Raw genomic sequence first — 24,423 nt, 5'->3', positions numbered from 1 at the left:
TCACACCCACGGCACAGCGGACACACCAGGAACCGCGGTGTTGGCCGTCGAATGGCGCTAGCTACGCAGCATTTGTGCACCGCCGCCGTCAGTGTCAGCCAGTTTGCCGTGGCATACGGAGCTCCATCGCAGTCTTTAACACTGGTAGCATGCCGCGACAGCGTGGACGTGAACCGTATGTGCAGTTGACGGACTTTGAGCGAGGGCGTATAGTGGGCATTTGGGAGGCCAGGTGAACGTACCGCCGAATTGCTCAACACGTGGGGCGTGAGGTCTCCATAGTACATCGATGTTGTCTCCAGTGGTCGGCGGAAGGTGCACGTGCCCGTCGACCTGGGACCGGACTGCAGCGACGCAAGGATGCACGCCAAGACCGTAGGATCTTACGCAGTGCCGTAGGGGACCGCACCGCCACTTCCCAGCAAATTAGAGACACTGTTGCTCCTGGGGTATAGGCGAGGACCATTCGCAACCGTCTCCATGAAGCTGGGCTACGGTCCCGCACACCGTTAGGCCGTCTTCCGCTCACGCCCCAACATCGTGCAGCACGCCTCCAGTGATGTCGCGACAGGCGTGAATGGAGGGACGAATGGAGACGTGTTGTCTTCAGCGATGAGAGTCGCTTCTGCCTTGGTGCCAATGATGGTCGTATGCGTGTTTGGCGCCGTGCAGGTGAGCGCCACAATCAGGACTGCATACGACCGAGGCACACAGGGCCAACACCCGGCATCATGGTGTGGGGAGCGATCTCCTACACTGGCCGTACACCTCTGGTGATCGTCGAGGGGACACTGAATAGTGCACGGTACATCCAAACCGTCATCGAACCCATCGTTCTACCATTCCTAGACCGGCAAGGGAACTTGCTGTTCCAACAGGACAATGCACGTCCGCATGTAGCCCGTGCCACCCAACGTGCTCTAGAAGGTGTAAGTCAACTACCCTGGTCAACAAGATCTCCGGATCTGTCCCCCATTGAGCATGTTTGGGACTGGATGAAGCGTCGTCTCACGCGGTCTGCACGTCCAGCACGAACGCTGGTCCAACTGAGGCGCCAGGTGGAAATGGCATGGCAAGCCGTTCCACAGGACTACATCCAGTATCTCTACGATCGTCTCCATGGGAGAATAGCAGCCTGCATTGCTGCGAAAGGTGGATATACGATGTACTAGTGCCGACATTGTGCATGCTCTGTTGCCTGTGTCTATGTGCCTGTGGTTCTGTCAGTGTGATCATGTGATGTATCTGACCCCAGGAATGTGTCAATAAAGTTTCCCCTTCCTGGGACAATGAATTCACGGTGTTCTTATTTCAATTTGCAGGAGTGTATGTATTGTCTAGTGTAAATGTGTACTGTAAATACTATGTTTAAATTATGTAATATTTACCACTGGCAAGTCAGAGCATATTTTGTTAACGTTGAAATCAGAGAGATTGTTTTGTAGCGCCTCTGGGCTCGGGAGCGCGCCAGCGGGCAGTAGTAGCAGTAACGCCGTGCTCGGAGTAAGAAGTAGAGTCGAGTGCTGCTGGTCCTAGCTGTGTTACATCTAACGGCTAGTGTGTGGATCTAAGTACGACGGGAAAGTAATGGTCGGCATATCTGGATGCATGGCCGGGCAAGTTATTATCGATTAATAGGCATAGTGCTGAAGAAACGAGGACTTAAATGTGAAGCGCACTGTGGGCCCAAGTTGCAACAGTGAAAGCCCGATGCCACATTGTGTCGCTGCCATAGACTTCTCTCGATCCACCGACAACGAGGGAAGTAAGATCTACGTAAGATCTTCGCAGGATAAAATTGTAGAAGGCTTGCAGTGACTGTGCTTTTCTCTGAAGTTGAACAGTTAATAACAAGCACTTTATAATCGAAGTGTTGCAGTTACATTCCACCCGAAAATAACACCAAGTAGGTTCCTTCCAATCCTTGTCTTATTGAACCGAGTGTGTCACGCCATTATCAAGAGAAAATATGTTAATTATCAAATTATTTGCATAGACGGCGAAGAGTATATTTCAGATTGGTTGTAGTAGTTAATTGTTGCAGTTAATAAGATTACGAAAACCGTAGTAACTTAATAATAGACTGAAGTAATAAATTTGATTATTAAGATTTATTTCAATGCATATTCAGCTGAAGTTAATTCAAGGATATTTCATGAAACTATAAAGTTTATTCCACCTGACAATTCCCCAATTAATCAATCATTATCATTCAAAACGTAGTTAATCAATTATTGGCAATACATTTCATTATCAGTAGGTTAAACTGTGCCACGTACCTAATTTTAAAGACATAATGACAGTCCATTATTCAAAATCTCGATAGATAATTATCTGTGTTGTCAGCATTGCACTTAGCTGACAAATTATGAACAAAATAAGTGCAGTTAGATTGTTATGACATTGTTTTATATGGCTACTGAGCCTGACACAGCGCTAACGTAAAAGCTCCCGTTCCACCTGCTGCGCTACAAACAGGTGAACTTTATTGTTGACACAATTATTCACGTACTTAACAGTACTGTCGCTCATCATTTGAGCTGGCGACCGATTTTTTAATTCCTTTTACAACTTAATCATTTGTTTGGGCAAAATTTCCACAGGCAAAATTTATTTCCAAATTATTTCCATTATTTCATTTACCGATCGTTATTGAATGAAATTACTCATTCAATAACGATCAAGTTATAACGTCTCTTGTTTCCCGCGGAATAATCTTTATTTACTTTGGATTCGAATGCCCGACCCCGACACGGGTCAAAATTCATAATTCACGGTCATTGTCAACTTGTAATTTCGCAAATTCCGGGAAGCAGGGGGGTGTTATAAACTGTTTTCGGGATAAGGCGTAGTCATGACGCAAATTTCAAACTCCCAGTTATTCGTTACGGGAATAGTACACGTAATAAATAAGCTGACAAAAGCAAACCTCCGCAACCAAGACTGTATCAACAAATTTAAAAGTTAGGAAGTTCTTTGAAAGATATTGGCCTGCCATGTAAATAAATATGGAAGTGAAATGTGGATGATAAATGGTTCTGATAAGAAGAGAAATGAAGCTTTTCAGATTATATGAACACTGGACTCTCATTCGGGAGGACGACGGTTCAATCCCGTGTCCGGCCATCCTGATTTAAGTTTTCCGTGATTTCCCTAAATCGCTCCAGGCAAATGCCGGGATGGTTCCTTCGAAAGGGCACGGCCGACTTCCTTTCCTAATCCGATGAGACTGATGGCCTCGCTGTCTGTTCTCCTCCTCCAAACCAACCCAACCAGATTATATGAGTAGATGGAATGACTAATGTCGAGGTACTGAATCGCACTGTTGGGAAAATGTATGGCACAACCTGACTACAAGGATATATCGGTTGAGAGGACACATCCTATGGCATCAAGGCATCGTCACGTCTATAATGGAGGGGGGCGAGGGGTAAACACTGTGGAGATTTGATTAAATTTTTTTTTTGTGTCATCAGTCTTCTGACTAATCTGAAGCGGCCCACCACGAATTCCTCTTCTGTGACAACTTCATCTCAGAGCAGCATCTACGACCTACGAGCTTAGTCGTTTGATGTACTCTAATTTGTGTCTTCCCTTACACTTTTTGTCGTTTACAGTACCCTTTAGTACCGTAGAAGTTATTCTCAAATACCTTAACAAATACTCTATCACCCTGTCACTTGTTCTTGTCATCGCAACAGAATGGCCACACGGCCACTCTCTGCCACTTAGTCATATCCAGAATAAGATGCGACATCATTTATATACGAGATAAAGATCAAGAAAAAGAACATCTTTTGTCTTTCTTCTGGACAAAAAATTATTTCGGGTACTGACGATATATGGAACACCTTGTCTATCAAATATAGACTGTTTGTGAATTTGCTTCTATGTAAACCGTATGTTTTTACTAACAATAAGAAACTGTGGCATGGAAGTGAACAGAAGCCCATATCACTGAGCTATCGTCTCTTCTTCAACGAGTCAGTATTCGTCATCGAGACATGCAAAAGGGGTGTATCTATCTCTCAAGGAGCGAAAGGAGAACATAGAATTTTGTCGTGGCAAATTCAGTGTCGTGGTGTACGTTGTTATTGTAAGTGGGAATCATCTGTTCCGTGTGAGCTGTTTGCCACGTATTTAGAGTGGGCCACTTGACCGATCTAATATTTGTAGAGCTCCTCCGACATTTTTTTCCTACTGTATGCTGATGCCATTAGTGATTCTTGGCTTTCTGTAGACGGCACTCGTATTCATTCCCCTTCCCTCGTCCCTTATCCTCCCAAACTCCGTAATTCGACGGCACGCAACTAGAGGGCCCTGTAAAGTGTTTCAGAGGACGTTTCTTCATCTTTAATCAATGTCTAAGTTAAGGTGCTGATCCGTTTACAAGCTAGACTGTTCCTTCAGTATTCGGCGGTGAAATATTAGGGTGAGGGTTAATTTAGCACTCTGCTTACCTGAGGCGCTCGAGCGATTATATTGTTACTGTTTCGCAATTAATCATTCATTACATGAGGTAACATAATAACCGTCTTGGACTGTCGACATTTCAGTTCTGTGGCGGTTATTATTGTGATCATAGTATTGCTTGATGTATGAGGAACAGTACCACTCTCTGGGAGGAAACCATTTATACTGTAACTGTGGATGTATGGTACAGCGTTTATTAGACCACAGTTTCTGTAACAAAGTGTGATTGAATGAATGATGAAACTTCCTGGCAGATTAAAACTGTGTGCCGGACCTAGACTCGAACTCGGAACCTTTACCTTTAGCGAGCAAGTGCTCTACCATCTGAGCTATTCAAGCACGACTCATGATCCGTCCTCACAGCTTTACTTCCGCCAGTACCTTGTCTTCTACTTTCCAAACTTCACAGAGGCTCTCCTGCGAACCTTGCAGATCTAGCACTCCTGGAAGAAAAGAGATTGCGGAGACATGGCTTAGCCACAGCCTTGGGGATGTTTCCAGAATGAGATTTCCACTCTGCAGTGGAATGCGCGCTGATATGAAACTTCCTGGAAGATTAAAACAGTGCGCCCGACCTAGACTCCAACTCGGGACCTAAGCTTTTCTTCAAGGAGTGCTAGTTCTGCAAGGCTCGCAGGAGAGCTTTTGTGAAGTTTGGGAAGTAGGAGACGAGGTACTGGTGGAAGTAAAGCTGTGAGGACGGGTCGTGAGTAGAGCTTGGGTAGCTCAGATGGTAGAGCACTTGCCCGCGATAGGCATAGGTCTCGAGTTCGAGTCTCGGTCCGGCACACAGTTTTAATCTGCCAGGACGTTTCATATCAGCGCACACTCCGCTGCAGAGTGAAAATCTCATTCAGGTGCACTTGTACTCAGACTAAAATTTAAATTTAGGAATGAGTGGTAATGTCGACAGAAAATTGTCAACTAAGTTTGGGATTTGGCGCAATAATGACACAGTTACTCGTTACGGGAATAGCACATGTAATAAATAAACTGGCCAAAAAATGTGTGAATTAATCTAATATGCGACGTTGGGCCACATTAGAGAATAAACTGCGAACTGGAAGAGAAATATTACAGAGGACCAAAACCTGGAAAATATCATTGTCACCCCATTCATTTGGCCAGAATCTGTATCAGGATAGGACAAAATAGCCTCAGTCTGAGAAAACAAATTCTAAAGATATCTTTTGCCAATTTCTAAGCTAGTATTTTTAGAAACGATAATGTATAAGATCAAAATAATATGTCTGACTAATTAATTACTGTGCAACTGCGGCATTACTAAAATTATTAGAAACTAGGATATAGTGTGAATTTTTCCAGCTTCGTGGACTCGTCCACCGCGGATTTTGACTGATGAGTGTTCGCGTCAGGAAACCGTGATGGGATTAGCGCGTCCGTAATTGGGTATTAAGTTACTGTCTAGCAGAAGAAGAATTAATCGGAGCGAATCCAATAATTCGGCTAGGATATTGAATCAGGGTGTGCGTGTTGCGCAGAATTGGAATTTTAATAGCTTTTTCCGCCGTTGGCTGATTAATCTGGCTGGTCTTGTTAGTCGCGAGATGTGATGCTAGCGACGATAGACGAAAACGTAGTATGCCAGAGGTTCGCATCCAGACATGGTCTTCGCCAAAACTGTAACCTGCGGTTCGCCATCTTCCTTTCTCTTCCTGGACTGTCTTACGACAAAAGGTTGACAACAAAAGTTTAACCCTTTCTCTGTATATTTTTGAAAGTGGTCACATATCTGGTGGAAATTTTCCAAATGTTTTAAAAACCACAACATGGAAATTTTTCTTGATATTGACATTCTTAGTTGACTCTTCTTGAGACGGATTATCACTAGCTTAGAGGGTGTAACTGATTTTGTAAATCATAATAACTAATTATGTGTTGTCACAGACAAATTGCATTGACATTCTAGTCCATCATTTCATTCATATATTCGTTCATCCATCCACTGAGTGAACCATAAATTTTTCATCTAATAATTAGAACACAGAAGGACTATTAAAGATTACAGCACTACCTCTTGCATTTATCGATAGTGAGGGCTCTTAAAACTACCTTAATTTGTTTTAGACGTAGCACTAGAGACTGCATTACCTTCTGGTGCTATCACCTGCCACTAGAGCCTGCTAATATTATGTATGATATAAGAGGCCTCACATCTTTACTGTGGCGTCTATTTGAGCATTGTTTAAACTCCATTAAAATCTCTTCCTGTTTATTGATATATGTATGCCTAGTCGTTAAAACCCAAACATTTTCATTTATTCTCGTGGATTAAAACTACCCATAGTGAAGAGTATAAGCCATTAATAGCTTATCAATGTCCTGTGAGTTACGGTCAGATTCGTGTAGTATTCATATTCGTGTAGTATATCTGCAAAAGTTATTTACAGAGAGCCGGAACGCCAAACGCAATTGCAGCGGACATGTCTCACGTACTGGAAGTCATTATATTCCCAGGGCTCCGCACAAGCTGACAGAGCAGTAGAACATGAGGAACAGATTCTTCTCCAGTCAGAACACCGATGGTGCTGGTTTGGGTCAACACTTTTCGTATTAATTGAATGTATTTATATTTTTCTGGGGCGTAGCATTTCTAGTAATATTGCGGAGAGGGGGAGGTGGTGGTGGTGGTGGTGGTGGAGGTGGAAAGCACATTGGAAGTACACGAGCATGTCTCCCTTGTTTTGAGTCAGTTGTATCCAGTGAAGTTTTGTACGGCTTTATATTTTACAACATATTAAAATTTATTCGTGGTGTTTTGCACTGGGTACCACTGGGGTCAATATGACTCCAATCGAAACTATTTTTAATTTCTGGAACTTAGTATTTATGAAAATAGAATGAAAAACTGTAGTATATGTTCTGTGTCAGTTCATTAAAATACTACGGATAGAGCCAGTATAAATTACTTGCGGTCTGTAAGATCCCAGCGGTACTGAGTAAAAGGAAATAATCCCTGGTAGTACGAGGGTTAGTGCCGTTCATTTTGGCTGGATTAATGAATGAGACTGAGGATGTTTATTAATTTATGAGCTTCGGAATATATAATATATGAATGAGACTGATTTAAAAAGGTGGTAACTGTGCTAATACTTCTGGTGTTGAGCTTCATGAAGACCTAATATAACCATTCCAATCCTCTAGTATGATTATATAGAGCTTATAAACGTGAAATTAGTCAACCAGTTTAGGCAATTATAGCACTTAAACATTTCGTTGTAGCAATATTGTGATATAATTAATATCATCATATGCACTGAAGAGCCTACTTAATTAGACAGACCATTACTTACATTTCAGGAAGATAGGGAGCTTTATTCCACAAACAGCCAGCTTTCAGTGAATGACCCATTCCCACTATCTGCGGATGGTCGTAGGAGGTTTGACTGTCTTAATACTTCCAGAGAACGTGGACAGCGCTACTTTTCTGTTTTAGAAAAGTGGATGGTCCGTCCTGAAATCTGTTCATCGAGAAAATGGCTCTCGTGAACACAAACATATCTACCGCTGCCCTTCCCTCAATGTCTTTCTGTTTCTCTGAGAGACGTTCGTGTCCATTCGCACATCAGTCATTCTATTAGGAACACACATCTGACCTTCCTTTCTTCCAGTTTTGCGTTGCTCAAAACCACTGTCGTGTTACATATGGCTTGACACATTGGGGACTTCACAGGACATATAAGTTGTTCAGTTGTCTTGTTTCGTTTACGCACCGATGCATAAGTTTTCCTGTTACAAAAAAATGAGACAAATTTGAGCACTGTGCCTTTATACAAATTGTTAGGTTTACACACATTTTCTGTTCTTTGTTACAGTGAACTGAACCGGAATCTGGACTGTTTGAAACTGCGCTTATCTGACTTGGAGAATAAATTGCATAAATTACAAAACAAGTTATAACAGGTAATAGTTACTATTCGTTCCGAGTTACACGGAATTTAGTTTCCCTTACGACATTCGACACATTTCGGTTTAACAATACTATTCTGAACAGCTGGAACACGTAGGGAACCTGATATTGAATGGAAGGCAGGCTGTTAAAGCACGGCTTCATATCCTGGCGGGAGCATAACCCTGTCTGTGGGGCCTATGGAGTGCAAAGTACTGTTATCCAAAATTTAATAGAGTTCATTTCGTAAATGGTTATCTTACCTAGTCTTTGCTTGCAATTAGAGTCATGTGCTACATTTTTTAAAATTTTATGTGGTATCTGGACGCCAGCCTGGGATGGAGGATATAATGAGTTGTAGAGAAGGTAGATAATACTATTTCAGTCTAGTGATCAGTCAGGTTTATCTGTACTATTTTAGATCTTTTCATTAAATTCTGTTTCTTATCGAAGGTTTTAAAGCTGGCAGTAAACTTGGGTTTAATATCTGTGTGTGTGTGTGTGTGTGTGTGTGTGTGTGTGTGTGTGTGTGTGTGTGTTGAAATTAATGCTGCTTTTACAATTTCAACCACACTCGTCTCATAAAATGTTTTTGTGTGGGAGCTAGTGACTTGGATGTCGTATGCCCAAATAAAAATCATTATCATCAAAACGCACTCTGCTGAAACGGTCCTCGTGAACCACGTTCTACCGACTGACCAATGTGTTATTCTGTCCTTAAGGATACAGAGTACTTATAAAAGGTGGAAAAATCGAATTTTTATGGCTTTATTAAATTCTGTAGTCTTTCCGAATTACATTGATGTATACATTATAGGGTTTCAAAAGAAAAATGACTTATATATACCAAATTTTAAAGTTATGGTCATGTATGCCCCCACACCCACTATATTACTGTTACAGAAACCAGAATTATTTCGAAAAGAGCTGTGAACTTTGTTTCCATCGATTATACTTACGATATATTGTATATGTTGATAAAAGTGCAGGTTTCCAGTGTCTGCAAACGATTATTTCTGCTAGTATTTACTTTTGTTTCGCTGAAGCAATTTGTTCAAATGTTACTGAATGCTTGTTGCCTAGCGCTACATATATTTGTGGAAGTATATATACTTTAGTGTGCAACAAATACGAACTATGCCACGCACCAAGAAATTTAATAAAAGGAAATTCCGTAGTAACCAGTTCACAAACAAATCAAGCCACCCTGTTAAAAGTAGCCTATGAATCACTTCTTCAGGAAAGTTATCCCAAATGGCACGCCTCCTGGTGATTCAAATTTTTGTGTTAACAATGATGCTGTTTGCAGTGGATTTGTTGTTGTTGTTGATGTGGGCATCTTACCTTCTTTGATAAAGGAGGTGGCCAAATGTAAACAATGTGATTGTGTAGGCTGGAAATAATTGAACATCAAAGTAGCACGAAGGTTTTAACGTCAAAATTAGTTGTTCTGTGTAGATCCTGCAAAAAATCTACTTCGAAAATATCTTCGAACATTGTGCATAATTCATATGATATGAATTTGAATTTATTGTATGCAATACATAAAATACGAAAAGGAAGAAAGGCTGCTCAAATCTTTTGTAATTTGATGGACCATCCTCCTCCTCCCGGTAGGTTCAGAAAGTACATAAAAATACTTTTAGGTGCTTTGACTATTGTGTCTAAAGCATCTATGAAACATGCAGCAGAAGAAATTGCAAATATTAGTGGAACCAGGGACAGTGCTGTTGCACTTGATGGGACATGGCAACGTCGAGGACATCGTTCCTTGAATGGTGTTGTATGTGCTATTTCTCTGGAGAAAGGAAAATTTCTTGTTGTTGAGTGCTTATCTAAGTACTGAAACACCTGCCATGGTAACACTGAATAACATGTTGAATATCAGTGTTCTAAGAATTGTGATGGTTACAGTGGAGGTATGGAGCATGATGGAGCTCTAAAAATATTTCAGAGATCGGTGCCCGTTTATAACGTTAGATATACGAAGTATCTAGGCGATGAGGACTCTAAAGCTTTCAATAAAATTAATGAGTTCAATGTTTATTGTCATACCTTGGTGACAAGATTGGATAGTTGTGGACATGTGCAAAAGAGGATGAGTTCTAGATTGAGGAAGCTACGAAGACAAATGAAAGGAAAGTTGCTATCTGGCGGAAAATCTCTGTCTGGCCGAGACCGAAATTGATAGACATTCATCAGAGTTATTATGGACAGGCTATTAGACGAACTCATCTCTGAATGATGTTACAGCAATGAGAAAAGCTGTATGGGCCACCTACTTTCATACGTTGTCCACAGATGATCACCCTGTTCACCGACTTTGCCCTAAAGGAGCAGATCTACATCTGCATCTACATTTATACTCCGCAAGCCACCCAACGGTGTGGGGTGGAGGGCACTTTACGTGCCACTGTCATTACCTCCCTTTCCTGTTCCAGTCGCGTATGGTTCGCGGGAAGAACGACTGTCTGAAAGCCTCCGTGCGCGCTCTAATCTCTCTAATTTTACATTCGTGATCTCCTCGGGAGGTATAAGTAGGGGGAAGCAATATATTCGATACTTCATCCAGAAACGCACCCTCTCGAAAACTTGCGAGCAAGCTACATCGCGATTCAGAGCGCCTCTCTTGCAGAGACTGCCACTTGAGTTTGTTAAACATCTACGTAACGCTATCACGGTTACCAAATAACCCTGTGACGAAACGCGCCGCTCTTCTTTGGATCTTCTCTATCTTCTCCGTCAACCCGATCTGGTACGGATCCCACACTGATGAGCAATACTCAAGTATAGGTCGAACGAGTGTTTTGTAAGCCTCCTCCTTTGTTGATGGGCTACATTTTCTAAGGACTCTCCCAATGAATCTCAACCTGGTACCCACCTTACCATCAATTAATGTTATATGATCTTTCCACTTCAAATCGTTCCGCACGCATACTCCCAGATATCTTACAGAAGTAACTGCTACCAGTGTTTGTTCCGCTATCATATAATCATACAATAAAGGATCCTTCTTTCTATGTATTCGCAATATGTTACATTTGTCTATGTTAAGGGTCAGTTGCCACTCCCTGCACCAAGTGCCTATCCGCTGCAGATCTTCCTGCATTTCGCTACAATTTTCTAATGCTGCAACTTCTCTGTATACTACAGCATCATCCGCGAAAAGCCGCATGGAACTTCCGTCACTATCTACTAGGCCATTTATATATATTGTGAAAAGCAATGGTCCCATAACACTCCCCTGTGGCACGCCAGATGTTAGTTTAACGTCTGTAGACGTCTCTCCATTGATAACAACATGCTGTGTTGTGTTTGCTAAAAACTCTTCAATCCAGCCACACAGCTGGTCTGATATTCCGTAGGCTCTTACTTTGTTTATCAGGCGACAGTGCGGAACTGGATCGAATGCCTCCCGGAAGTCAAAGAAAATAGCATCTACCTGGGAGCCTGTATCTAATATTTTCTGGGTCTCATGAACAAATAAAGCGATTTGGGTCTCACTCAATCGCTGATTCCGCAATCCATATTGATTACTACAGAGTAGATTCTGGGTTTCCAAAAACGACATGATACTCGAGAAAAAAACATGTTCTAAAATTCTTGGTGTGGTTACCAAATAGCAAAAGAAAGTGATCAAATATATCATCATAAGCATTCTCTTCCTGAGCCTGTTAGAATGAAATAAAACCAATGTTTAGAGACCTGAGTGACCCTGTTTTGCTTAGTAAATTTCTTCATAGAGCACTCAGAATACAAATGAAAGTTTCAACTTGCATATGGGAAAGATTACCCGAGAATGTTTTTGTAGGATTAAATGCATTGAAAGTTGATGTACTAGATGCAGTGATATGTTTCAATGATGGAGTGGTAGGGAGGTTGGAAGTCCTGAGAAATTTAGGCATAAAATGTGGCTCTAATATGGAAGATCAATTGCTTGCATGTGACAGACAATTGGTACATGAAGCTGAAAGATTCGCTCTTCAAGTTACCAAAGAAGCAACAAGTGCTAAGAGGAATGCCAATAGGAAGGTTGAAGATGAAAAAATGCTGCAGGATGGAGACTGTGCTTCAGAAATTTTCTGAGGTACAATTTAATTTGACCCATATCTTCATTCGCAATTTCCTGCAAGTTGTATTTTTCAGGATCCCGGTACAAAAAGCATTCCTTGAATTTTTTTCTGTAATTTGCAATAGTCCATACTTACGTAGTAGACATAAGGTTTATTGCAGAATCAACTGAATTATAGCGAAAATAACATTTTTATTAGGAAAAAATTTATAAAAATTTAAATGTAAGTTGCGGTATTTTTGTCCTTGTAACATACATAACAGGTTAAATAGGCCTAGTACCTCAGTCATCATGTCATGAATTTCTGGTAAAAATTTGATCTTTTTCAAATTATAACATTGAATTAAGTAGTACCTCAATTTGAGGCAGCATTTTGGAAAACAAATAGGATTAATTTCTTTGTAATTCTTTTTAATAACTCTAAGCGAGTTAAAAAATATTCAAAATACTTCTAATTTGTTTAGAAAGTGTGCTGCATTACTTGATATCAACAAAAATTCTGTAAAACATATACATTATAAACGGTGCCTGAAAGAAACAGGTGTTGCTTTTACATAATATAGAACAGGGAAAGTACCATGTACCCTTAATATGCCACTATAGTCATTTTGAGGAGCACGTGGTACCCACACTGCTCTACCAGGCGTTAATGTTAAGTTTTCTCAAACCAAAGCCACCATTTCCTCTTGTAACTCTTCAGTTGGCCTCTTGGTGCAGAATGTTTGCTGTCCTAGTCCTCTCCCCCTCCTCCCCTTTTCAGTGTATATTTATTGATTGACAGCATTAAGATTCGAACTCAGATACGCTTCATTACAGTTAGTCGCGCTGAAAACATATCCTCCTTCTTCACTTTTCTACCTATTTCATTTTCGTTGCACTCTAGTAATTAATGCCTCAGCCTTGTTCAACCGTATTCATTTACAGAGGCGGAAGTTTAAAGCCCTTAGGACTGTATCTGATATCAAAGTATTACCCATTAACTATCAGCGTAAGGATGATGTGCGCAATGGTCCAATAGTTGTCGTGTAAATGTATTCCTTTCGGTAATCCATGGTTGCTGTCAAAAATATTTCTACTTCATGACGCAGGAATACTGCGGAAACGATTTCCTCATGCACAGACTATAGCCCCGATTATTCTTCGTTGCTGTCTTATTCTTTAAAGTAATGTATGAATGTTTTTATGAATCACAGTGCTCGCTGGGATATTAAGTGATACTTGGACAAATATCGTATCACTTTATATATATCTTACCGCCCTCTCCCAAGTATGACGACTGGTGATATCAACTCAAAGAGAAAAAGCTTTAGAGTTTTAGCTTTTGAGTAGCATTCGCGTTGTTTACAATGATGGCTAGCACTGAATATTTAATGAAATAACCAGGAAAAAAAACGGTTAGGCCCTGTTCACATTCCTCCATGTGTCATTGGCCACTCGAAATGAACTGCGCCCAAAAATTTATGCCATTGAACTAACGTGCACTGACCAGTCACATTAATGTGACCACCTGTCAAAAGCCTGGCTAGTAACTTTTTGCAGCGCTGGCCGCTCCAGACATGCAGGAAGAGAGTTGATGACTTCCTGCATGCGCCTGCTGCGGAGGTCAATACGCAATAAGGTTCGCTGAAATTTCGTTGAGGAGACACTGTTGATTGCCGCTTGATTCATCTGGACGGTTGGTTACTCAATATTTGTACGTCTATTCGAGGTGTACGCATCTCCGCAGCCATCTTTCACACTTTTCATCTATTGCCTTGGGTGTCACCAGCTATAAACTATTGAGTATTTCGATAAAGGGGGCGTGAGACTCAATTGGTAAGATACGGATCACAACGGTATAGAAACGGCAAATCCCCTTGAAAAAATTGGGATTTGAAACTACATTTTGGTGGCTTCTCGACGCTTCAGACCGTATATTTCAGTGGCACTTATATAATTATTTTATATTCCATAATAAAATTAAGAGTAATAACATTAAAATTTAAAATTATCAATAGTATATTATGTCCTAAACAACAGTGAAAAAATATTCAAATTGAATACCTTTTCAAATTAAATTCTGCTTGTTATTATCGGAAATGTAAATGAGTGGAGTTACATCCGCAAATATATTTAGTTTATTTCTCAAATATTAAAAATGCATTTTAAAAGGCAAATGAAAAACTATGAAAAGTAGGAATGAAAATGGGAGTAGCTGTAGAGAACTAAGTACTGTGTCAAGTGCTACACACCAGCCATGTGCCATAAGGGATAGGCAACCCCTCACGAACTAAAGTTCCGCGGGTGTGCATACATACAAGGCGTTGATTCCCCGGAGTGCGTCGATCACAAGGACCACAGATGGCAGTACAAACGCCACCAGAAGTTCTCGGTGCCAGGGACCTATTTTCTCCGCCGTGTGAAGAGTGCGGAACTGAATCGGCACGAGTTCTTCCTTGCTCCAGCTATATATGGCGGCGCAAGCCAATATATCGCATTTCGCTCAAAGGAACTGTGGGCCAACTCATGCGCTGGCTGTTAGCAGTCAGTGAGTCAGACTCCAGTCGGGGTCACCGCTGCCGGACGCCTATGACTTCCCAGTGATACCCCGAGACATATCTGCCGGCCAACGAAGCCGAACGCGCAACCTCCGACATTATCATTGGTATAGTCTTCACGCACCGTTACATATGTTCCACGTATATACCTGTTAGTGTCTGAGAAGCAGTCTTATTTTTTATTGAGAAAGGTTTTCCTTTGCTATTAAATATCTTTAATGTGGTCGTAATACAACCTTTTCCTTGTTTACCGGTTTGTTGTTATCTGTTAACAAGCGTCTCCCGTGGGAGTTATAGCATCAAGAGCATAAGATAAAATATTATTGCAAAGTTCGTCCTAAAATGATCCAGACACAATTCTCCTTTCTTGTCAAAATGGGATATAAATATTCTAGCAACATTTGATCTGACAGAAACTTGTGCAAGCTCCAATTTCCTCCGTGATTGAGCGTCTACTATTTCAGTGTCGAATGCAGGTCTTCAGTCGTCGTAGAGCAGTAAAATTGCGTTCTGCTTCACATCTATCAATGCCTCAACATTAGAAAATAATTCTCGAACTTCTACTTTTATTGAAACCAAAACATGTTCTGTGTCTTTCAGGCATTTTGAGTTGCAACGTAGATGAGAGTTCAGATTCTGTTTTCAAAAACGGAACATCGATTTACGGGTATGGGTTTACCACATTAAATGCTTTTTTCTGTAATGACACTTTTTCTAAGACGTCTTGATTATTCACTCCAGGATGGACAAGTATTCGATATTTAAGTCCTTGGACAGAAATATTAACGATTTAAAAATTTTCTCGCCTGTAAACTTCCCCTAGCTATAGAAATGGATGTGTGTTCGTGCCTTTGGACAACTGCTTAGGGTTTTTTTCCTGTGGAAGTTATCGCATGGCGTTCAATTTTTAGACTTCTGCCTTCTAGCCAAGCCTTCTAGAAATTTACAGCAAAATAAAGCCGGTACATACTTACCTGCTCCGCTCCTTCGTCACTCTTATTCATACCAACACAATTCATTAAACTTTGGAATATTGTTTTTTTTTATTGGATGATATAACTGGATTTGATTTACTGACATGTTAGTAAATCCTGAAAACCATTAATTCTTAATGCATCAGAACTTCTAGCAAATGTAATTAGTTAAGGTTGGATATAGTCGTTCAACCGTGCCATTCTTTCCCAACTAAAACTCAAAAAATTGGAATACCTACTCGAAAAACATTGTGAGTGGGGGATCGTCTCCCATGTTTCTCCTAGGGGTGACGTACATGTGTAAGGCTCCTGGAGCACCGCAGCTGCCGGGAACCGGGTATGGACACAGCTAATTTGCGATGCAGTGAACAGGGCGACAAGCGAACAGTGTACAGTCTTATTCGTTTCCGACACTCTTTCGCCCTTGGCCCGAGAGCCAGTTATCATGCCCTTTTGTACGTCAGATAAATCACTCCGTTTCCAGTTACGGCACAAACTGTACTGTTTCCCGTATCCTCCTACACGCTTTATACATCCCCCACAGTTAGTGCTGCCGCGTTTCCTCTGGCAGTGTTTATTGCCCGTTAACGTCGAACGTAGGCAGTGGTCACGTTAATGTTACTGGATCGTGCATAAATGGCCACCTGAATCGAAAACGCTCATCAGAATGACGAAACTTGTGAACAGCTACATTGTGTCGCACACACCAAGTGGGAGTAGTATTTGTTTGGTATAACCAACATAACGTAGTAGTAGTGGAGAGCAACACATGAATATGGAACTTCCTGGCAGATTAAAACTGTGCGCCCGACCGAGACTCGAACTCGGGACCTTTGCCTTTCGCGGGCAAGTGCTCTACCAACTGAGCTACCGAAGCACGTCTCATGCCCCACCCCCGGTACTCACAGCCTTACTTCTGCCAGTATCTCGTCTCCTACCTTCCAAACTTTACAGAAGCTCTTCTGCGAAGGTTGGTAGAGCACTTGCCCGCGAAAGGCAAAGGTCCCGAGTTCGAGTCTCGGTCGGGCACACAGTTTTAATCTGCCAAGAAGTTTCATATCAGCGCACACTCCGCTGCAGAGCGAAAATCTCATTCTGAACACATAAATATCTCAGTTAAGAATTATGCGAAACCGTGACAAACATGTATTTCTAGCATAAAACGCAGGAAATGTGGTTACGACTGGTTGTAATGATTTCTGCGTGGAAAGGAAACAGTTGCAGATATGCAACATTCTAGTCTACTATTGATATGTTATCAGCAGAGAGGTGGGAGATGAAGCTGCTGTCAGGGTGTTCTGACTCGACGGCAACTCGCGACTCGTTTTGAGCAGGACACTGTCACGTTTGTTGCTCCTTTGCGCTATCAAATGTAGCCTCCGCCTACTCTCCATATTCTCCTGACAAGAGACCCAGGATTTCTTCCTCTTTCACCTAATGAAGAAACGATTGCGTGGACGGTATCTCTAGATTGAGCAAGAGGTTATTATCAGGTGGAACGGTTCCTGAACAATCAAAATGTAGACTTCTGCAATCGATCTCTCCATCAAGTTATACATAACTCGGAAAAACGTATCGTGTTGAAAGGGAAAACGTGGAGAAGGGTTGCAGCATGATTTTTATCGAGGTGGTAATTGAAAATACAGTTGAAAACTTCTCTCGAAGAACGTTCTGTGTCACTATTTCAATACTTTTCGGAAAGTAAAAATTATTATTGCTTTCCTTTGGTACTGTAAATTTACACAATTTATTATGTACGTTCAAGTCATGTACTTAGCATATTTTAAAATATTCATGAAGTTAGCTAAATATTTATGTAGCTTTCCGTATACGAATGTTGCATATCCTGTAAAAGTACATCATGTAATAGCGTTCTACAGTTAAAAAAACATTATTCTCTCTTACAATGACAAAAAATAATGAAAAGTATTAACAGGATATATTATCTGACATATTGAAGTAATAGAACGAATTTATTTAATCAACCTCCAAAAAGAGCCTCGTTCTATACTAGAAACAATAACAAAGAAGAAGTTTAACAGAGGAAAAATAAACTGAACTTTTCACTCAGAAGATAAGTTCACGTAAAATTCCTTGCATTCTGCATCACCTTATTTATACATATCCAAAAAGTCTCTCATTTTCTCTGGCTACAGAGGAAGAAGATTTTTATATACAAAGGAATTCAGGATTGACAGAGGACATCGGAAAGTTCAAACAAGAGCAACTAGTTTTGTATTATCGCGATAATGGGAGTGTGTCCCGGATGTAATAGATGAGTTAGTGGCAATGATTAAAACAAGGCGTTTTTCAATCCAACGAGTTATTTTCACGAAGTTTGTTTTCAAAATTCTCCTCCGAGTACGAAAATATTTTGTTAGCACCTATCTATATAGGGAGAAATGATCATTGTAATAAAATAAGAGGCATCAGTCACGCGGAAAGATATAAGTGTTCGTTTTCCCCCACGATATTAGAGTGCGGAACGGTGGAGAAATAGTGTTGATGTTGTTCAATGAGCCCTCTGGCCGACACTTAAGTGTGAACTCCAGGGCAGTCATGTTGGTGTAGATGTAAGAAACTTCATAACAGGTCTAAGGGGTGTTAACTTGAGGCTGATTTCCTCTTTTGTTTTTATCAGAGAATGAGATACCCGAGGGTAAATAACATTATGACTTAGACGCAGATAGAATTTCGACCATTTGCGTTGATATTCAACCGTACCGTATTCAAGTTTGGGCCACACTTCCTGATTCCTTCGAGAACACTGAAAGCAGCAAAGTTATTCTAGCTCACTTTCTTCCTAATGAAAGACGTGCTTAAACAAGCTTCAGATATCACATACTTCCGTTTATAGGTAGTCAATAAATTCATTATTATTGTTTTTTTCCAATTAATGCACAAGTACGGCCCCAAGGCAGAGAGATATGTCCCAAAACAATACATTTCTGTTTCACTTTTCTAAAATATCCTGCCAAAACAAGGTAATTGTACAAAAGTGTCATTGCCCCGTTGTTTCTCTACCAAAACCAATGACTAGGCCAAACAAATTATTCTAGTGTATAATTTAAGTTAGAATGATACACAGCGTTCTTGCACGTACAACTTTTGATGGAGTTCTTATCAGACACCTCTTTACCAGATGTAGAAATATGATTTTCCACTATCCGTCCTACTTTTCTGGACATTCTGCTTCCTGTATGATGGATCTATTTGCCATTCTATGCTTCTATTTAACGACGCAATATCGTTTGTAAAATGTAAACTTTCAGGGACGGAATTCTCAAAATTAATAAAATATTACTTTCTATTATGCCGTGGTCTAAGGGATTTCACTTCAAAATCCGACGTTTCGTCCCCTTCTGCGAAGGACGTTTTCAAGTAGAATAGTAGCTTTATTAAATGTGGGATTCACACCTTAGCTCGCAGTAGCAGTAGCGAGCCAGGGTATGAATCGGATATCCAAGAGAGCAACGAATCCTCCTTGAAAATGTCCTTCGCAGATGGGGAGGAAACGTCGATTTTGAATTTAAATCCTGTAGAGAACGGCACAGTTGCCCAGAATATTTTATTAATTGTGACAATATCCTTTGGAGCGAAACTTACTTAGGCCGCAGACGACTTTTCCACTGATATTCAATATTCTACCAGAATAGTCAACATTAAAACTAGAAATAGCGCAAATTGTAAACATAAAAAAGACATCCCTTGCTATATCTAATGTGATGTATGTCTATATTCTAGTGAATACACAATATTACCAAAAAATGTGATATAGTACATCTTTCTTAGAGGGAAGTCTTCAGTCCATATAAGATGCAGCGAAGTACGACGTACAGACTCACTGTGTTGCAATAACGCTCTCACATGTTTCGTGTGCACGACATATAATAACTAGAGCTGTGTACCGTTGCTCGAGTTAACCGATGCACCAGTTGGTTAATGGCGGTTACAGTACTAGACACTGACTGCATGTAACGATTACCCAAGAGCAAAAACACGCCCCGAATTTCTAGTACCTGTTGGAAACCTGAGTTTTAAAGCGGCAGACTGTGGTAGCTCCAGTGCGAAGCGTGGGAGGTACGGCTAGGATGTCCTCTGCGCCGGAGTCCGACATGTTCCGCCAGTAAAATGTTTAGCAGTTTCCCCCGCTGCGGAAGGCGCGTGGTTTTGGGAGCAGTAAGCCAGTGCGGGGGAACTTTCATTGTGCGCCCCGGGGACGTGAAATATGCGGCCGGCGGCGTTCGCGCGGCGATCCCGCCACGTCGGAGTGCCGAGCCACGGGCCGCGATATGAAACACGCCCCGGATATGAAACTTGGAGTGGACGGCAGGCGGCAGGCGGCCGGCGGCCCACCTAACGGCCGCGGCAGCTGCGCTCGGTATTTGCACGCTGCGCACAGTCTGTAGTCTCTCTTAAACTTGGCCCTGCTCTCCCCAAGTGCTCTCTAAAGTCCCTCTTCGTGCTAATTAAATATTTACTTTCATAATTTAGCACATCGTAATTGCTAGAATAACACGACGTTAGCCATACAAATACAGGGCTACAATAAATGATTCATTGGTCTTCAGATTTCTAGAGTTTAGAAAGTACACTCTGAGACAAAAGACGGAAATAAACACGGCGCACCGCGAAGCAAGAGAGTTTGGATGATTTTTTCGAGAGAAATACTTCAACAAGTCGATAACGCGTTGGTTCACCTTTGGCTCTTACGAAAGAAATTTTCCGGTGGCATTGATTGATACATTTCTTGGATGTCCTCCTGGGGGATATTGTGTCACATTCTGCCCCGTCATGCGTTGGATCGTCAATCCCGAGCTGGTGGATGGACCCTGTCCATAATGATCTGGCAACTTTTCTGGCCAAGGAAAGGGTTGGAAATCACGAAGAACTCGCACCGTGTGCAGGCGGGCATTATCTGGCTGAAATGTCAGCCCAGAATGGTTTGCCGTCAAGGATAAAAGGGGGCCTAGAATATCGTCGGCCATCCGCTGTGCTGTAAAGGTGCCGAAGAATCAAAGGGGTCCTACCATGAAGAGAAATAGCACTCCAGACCTTGACTCCTGCTTATGGAGCTGTACGGTGGGAGACAGATTGGCGTTCCACCGCTGCCCGAGGCGTCTCCGCTTGTCATTGTCCCTGAATTCCATTACGGAAGGCAATTCTACTCCACTCAACGAGATTCCGGGACGATAAGTATCTGCAGACTCCCCAGACAGCGGTGGGATACCCGACTGTTGCCCACCATGTGCGCCGACAGCCAGGACTGATTGCCTGTTTCTGTCCACAGCAGGACGCCTTTGGTTGTCTTCCTTGGCATCCTTACAGCACAGCGGTACGTCGACGATATTCTACGACCTGTTTTCCTACCCTTAGTGGCAAGGCAATCTCAGCTTGCATTTCAGCAAGATAGTGCCCGAACGAACACGGCGTCAGTTTCTATCGCTAGTCTTCGTGCTTGCCAAACTTTACCTTGGTCAGCATTGTCACTGTATTTCTCCCCTATTTCAGGTCTTGCTCTCGCATCACCTTCAGGGACTTCTCTCCGACCTCCACCATTAGGTTTCATCCTTCCGGTACAACCTTCTGGTTGATCACTATCCAGTCCTTTGGGTTCTGGGCCTCTATTTTCTCGAACAGAATCTTAGGACAGACATCCTTAAGAATCTTTGGTGCCCATATTGATACATTTGCGGTCTTAAGAAGCTCCACTGCTGTCTTGAACAGCAGCTTCGCATCTTACCACGGGGATATCATGAGCACCTTATCCTTAAGTCATTCCACTGTGTGCACCCCCTGACAGACCAAAATGAGGGCCCCACGATCTAGATAGACCCTCCTGAAGTTGGGTCCTGGACCAGCGTCCACCTCCCAATCTTTTCAAAGAGGGTCATCTGTAAAAGTTCCTCCTGCTGCGAGGTTATGGGCACCAGTAGACAGCTTTCCTGGATAACTGTCATCTTAAAAATCGAGACTGCAGTACTACAAGTCTGTTTCCCTACTTCTTGCCTCGGATTTTTTCTGGACTCGCCAATCCATTGAGGAGAGAGAGTCGTAGATTCCTCCCTTTCCTCTTGCTGCCTGTCTTAGACGTTGTGGAGGTCTGCGTATCCCCTTCAACCTGAGAATTTTTTCTTGGCGGTCTTAGGTCCAAGTCCCTTTAATTCCCTCTTTAGGAAGTCATCCATTCCCTTCCTTTTTTCTCTGTTCCCTGAGTAGTTTCCTACTCCGGGCCCCAGATAAGGCTTTAATCTTGACCTGATCCAACTTCTCGGTTACAGTTCCCACTTCTGGCTCAAGTCTAGACACTGATTCAGTAGTGGAAATGCCTTCCATCGGTCCTGACTCTTATGTGTGGGTGTCTGAGGTCTGTTTGTCCCTCAGATTATTTTAATTTATTTTATTTAGTCGTGTCCATATTGGTCCCACGAGATTTGGATATCTACATGGCCCACACCACGAATATCCCGCGCTGTGAAAGGCTACTTACTCATGGAGGCCACCCAGTATCCCTGAGGATACGTTTGCGACACATCTTCCCATGTGCCACGCACCCCTCGGCACGGATCGCAACGAACCTTCATGGCAAGGCAATCTTTACCTTGGCCAACATTGTCACTGTATTTCTCCATTATTGTGAACGTTTGGACCGTTATGGCCAGTGCTCCGCAATCAGCTCGGGATTTTGACGATCTAACTCGCCAGTTGGACAGAATTTGGCACGATATCCCTCAGGAACGCAGCCAATAACTCTATCAATATGTGCCAAGCCGAATAACTGCTTGCATAAGAGCCATAGTTGGAACAACGCATTACTGATTTGCTCAATTTGTGTCTCTTGGATAAATCTTCCAGTTTTTCTATACATCACATCTACCGATTTCCGTCCCATTCGGATAATTCTTTCCTGGTGCGTCATTTTTGTTCATTGTTCATTGGAATATGGGACACATTTACTGTCTCAACAGCGCAGAAAGAATTATGGAAAAGAACTGCCATGTAAACAGAGCACTTTGCGTTGGTATCAACACTGTAGGCACACTTGTTGCCTCTATAAACAGAAAAGACACGATCATGTGTCTCATCTTCCCGCAAGATGTTTCTTGTTTTACTACGTGAAGCAGTTTAATTGTGACATAAATTTCATTTTCGATACGCGTAAGGAAGTCATTTATTTACAAATGTCGTTATAACTGCGTAGTCTCGGTTACGGACGGACGACTAATTTCTTCTATCTGACAAATGAGATCAAATGGAGAGGTACCATGACCTCGATATCAGGCAAAACGATGTATAAATAGTGTGTTCAGTGGCCGTTGTGTGACTTGGGATGACATTTGAACAGTGTAATACGAGTTTTGCAATTAACTAGACCTCTAAGTCAACATACATCTTTATGTTCGCCAACTTGTAATAACGTGTTGTTGTTGTTTTAAGCTGACCTCTCAAATATCACTCTACATTGACCTGTTGATGAAAGTAAAAAATGATTTCTAATTCTCCTCAACTGGGGCACTTACGGACTAGGTAAAACAACCCAACACACATATTTCCACCTGCTCTCCACCGTTTTTCCCACTTTCAATCAGGCTTTAATTTTTAATGTCATTTATCTTTTGCACAGATAAAGATTTCTTTTATTTAATCTGGAAACACCTGAAACAGTACCAAGTTTTTAAAAGTAATTTTTATTTGTGTGACATCCTCCGTCATGTAATTGCTTAATACCCTGGGCGCACTGAAGGTCGTTATTTGTCTTGTAGACATTCGAAATTCATTTGATAACTCCTAATCTTACTCATTATTACCTGCGTACTTCCTTTTGGCGGCTGGGGTCAGCATCTATGAATTGGCAGAATTCAGAAAACTTCAGTCATATTTTTTTCTACCATTGACATACATGAGCAGTAGCTATTTATTAGAGGTTTTTAAGATTGAACACGGGACATTTGGGTTTGTTACATGACACTTATCCATGTAGCTACCGAAGTACATTAACGACTGAAATTTAGTAAGCTCCTCATTTTTTCATATTGTGTTACTAATAATTTAAGTTCAGATCACAGGTGACAGACACTTCTTTGCTCAAATTAAACTTCATTTGTATTCGTAATAAATTCCCCCTTTCCGCTTAATGTAGTACACCAATAAACTGTGCCGACCCAAATATTCGGCTGACGTCGGCACAATGGGTCGTGTGACGTGCAATGGCGGCCGTGAAGTGGAAGATTTGAAAGTGAATAGATATTGAAACTTATTTTACATCCAAACGGTACATTTCCGGACGTAGAACTTCAGCTACTTAGGTCCCTCTACAACGCCTAGAAGCCTGACATAGGAAATGTGATACCTCTCTACACCGATGAGACAAAATTGTATGAATACCGTCCACAGTAACACATCAGAAATGTGGTGTGACCAGACAAATCTACTTTCGCCCGGTCATAACTGTGAGTT

At 41.7% G+C, this 24,423-nt stretch overlaps 1 protein-coding gene and 1 non-coding gene across 2 annotated transcripts in view; one reads left to right on the top strand and one right to left on the bottom strand.

Moving 5' to 3' along the window:
* LOC126266626 (neuroendocrine convertase 2) overlaps nt 1-24,423 on the top strand; it is a 1,418,212-nt gene that overhangs the window by 486,316 nt on the left and 907,473 nt on the right. The window lies entirely within an intron of this gene.
* Trnas-cga (transfer RNA serine (anticodon CGA)) lies at nt 16,769-16,843 on the bottom strand. Its single transcript has one exon. It is a non-coding gene; the product is annotated as a tRNA-Ser (tRNA).

This window comes from Schistocerca gregaria, chromosome 4 (assembly GCF_023897955.1).
Source record: "Schistocerca gregaria isolate iqSchGreg1 chromosome 4, iqSchGreg1.2, whole genome shotgun sequence".
In the NCBI taxonomy this organism is placed as follows: Eukaryota; Metazoa; Arthropoda; class Insecta; order Orthoptera; family Acrididae; genus Schistocerca; species Schistocerca gregaria.
This window is presented reverse-complemented; position numbering and strand designations above follow the sequence as displayed.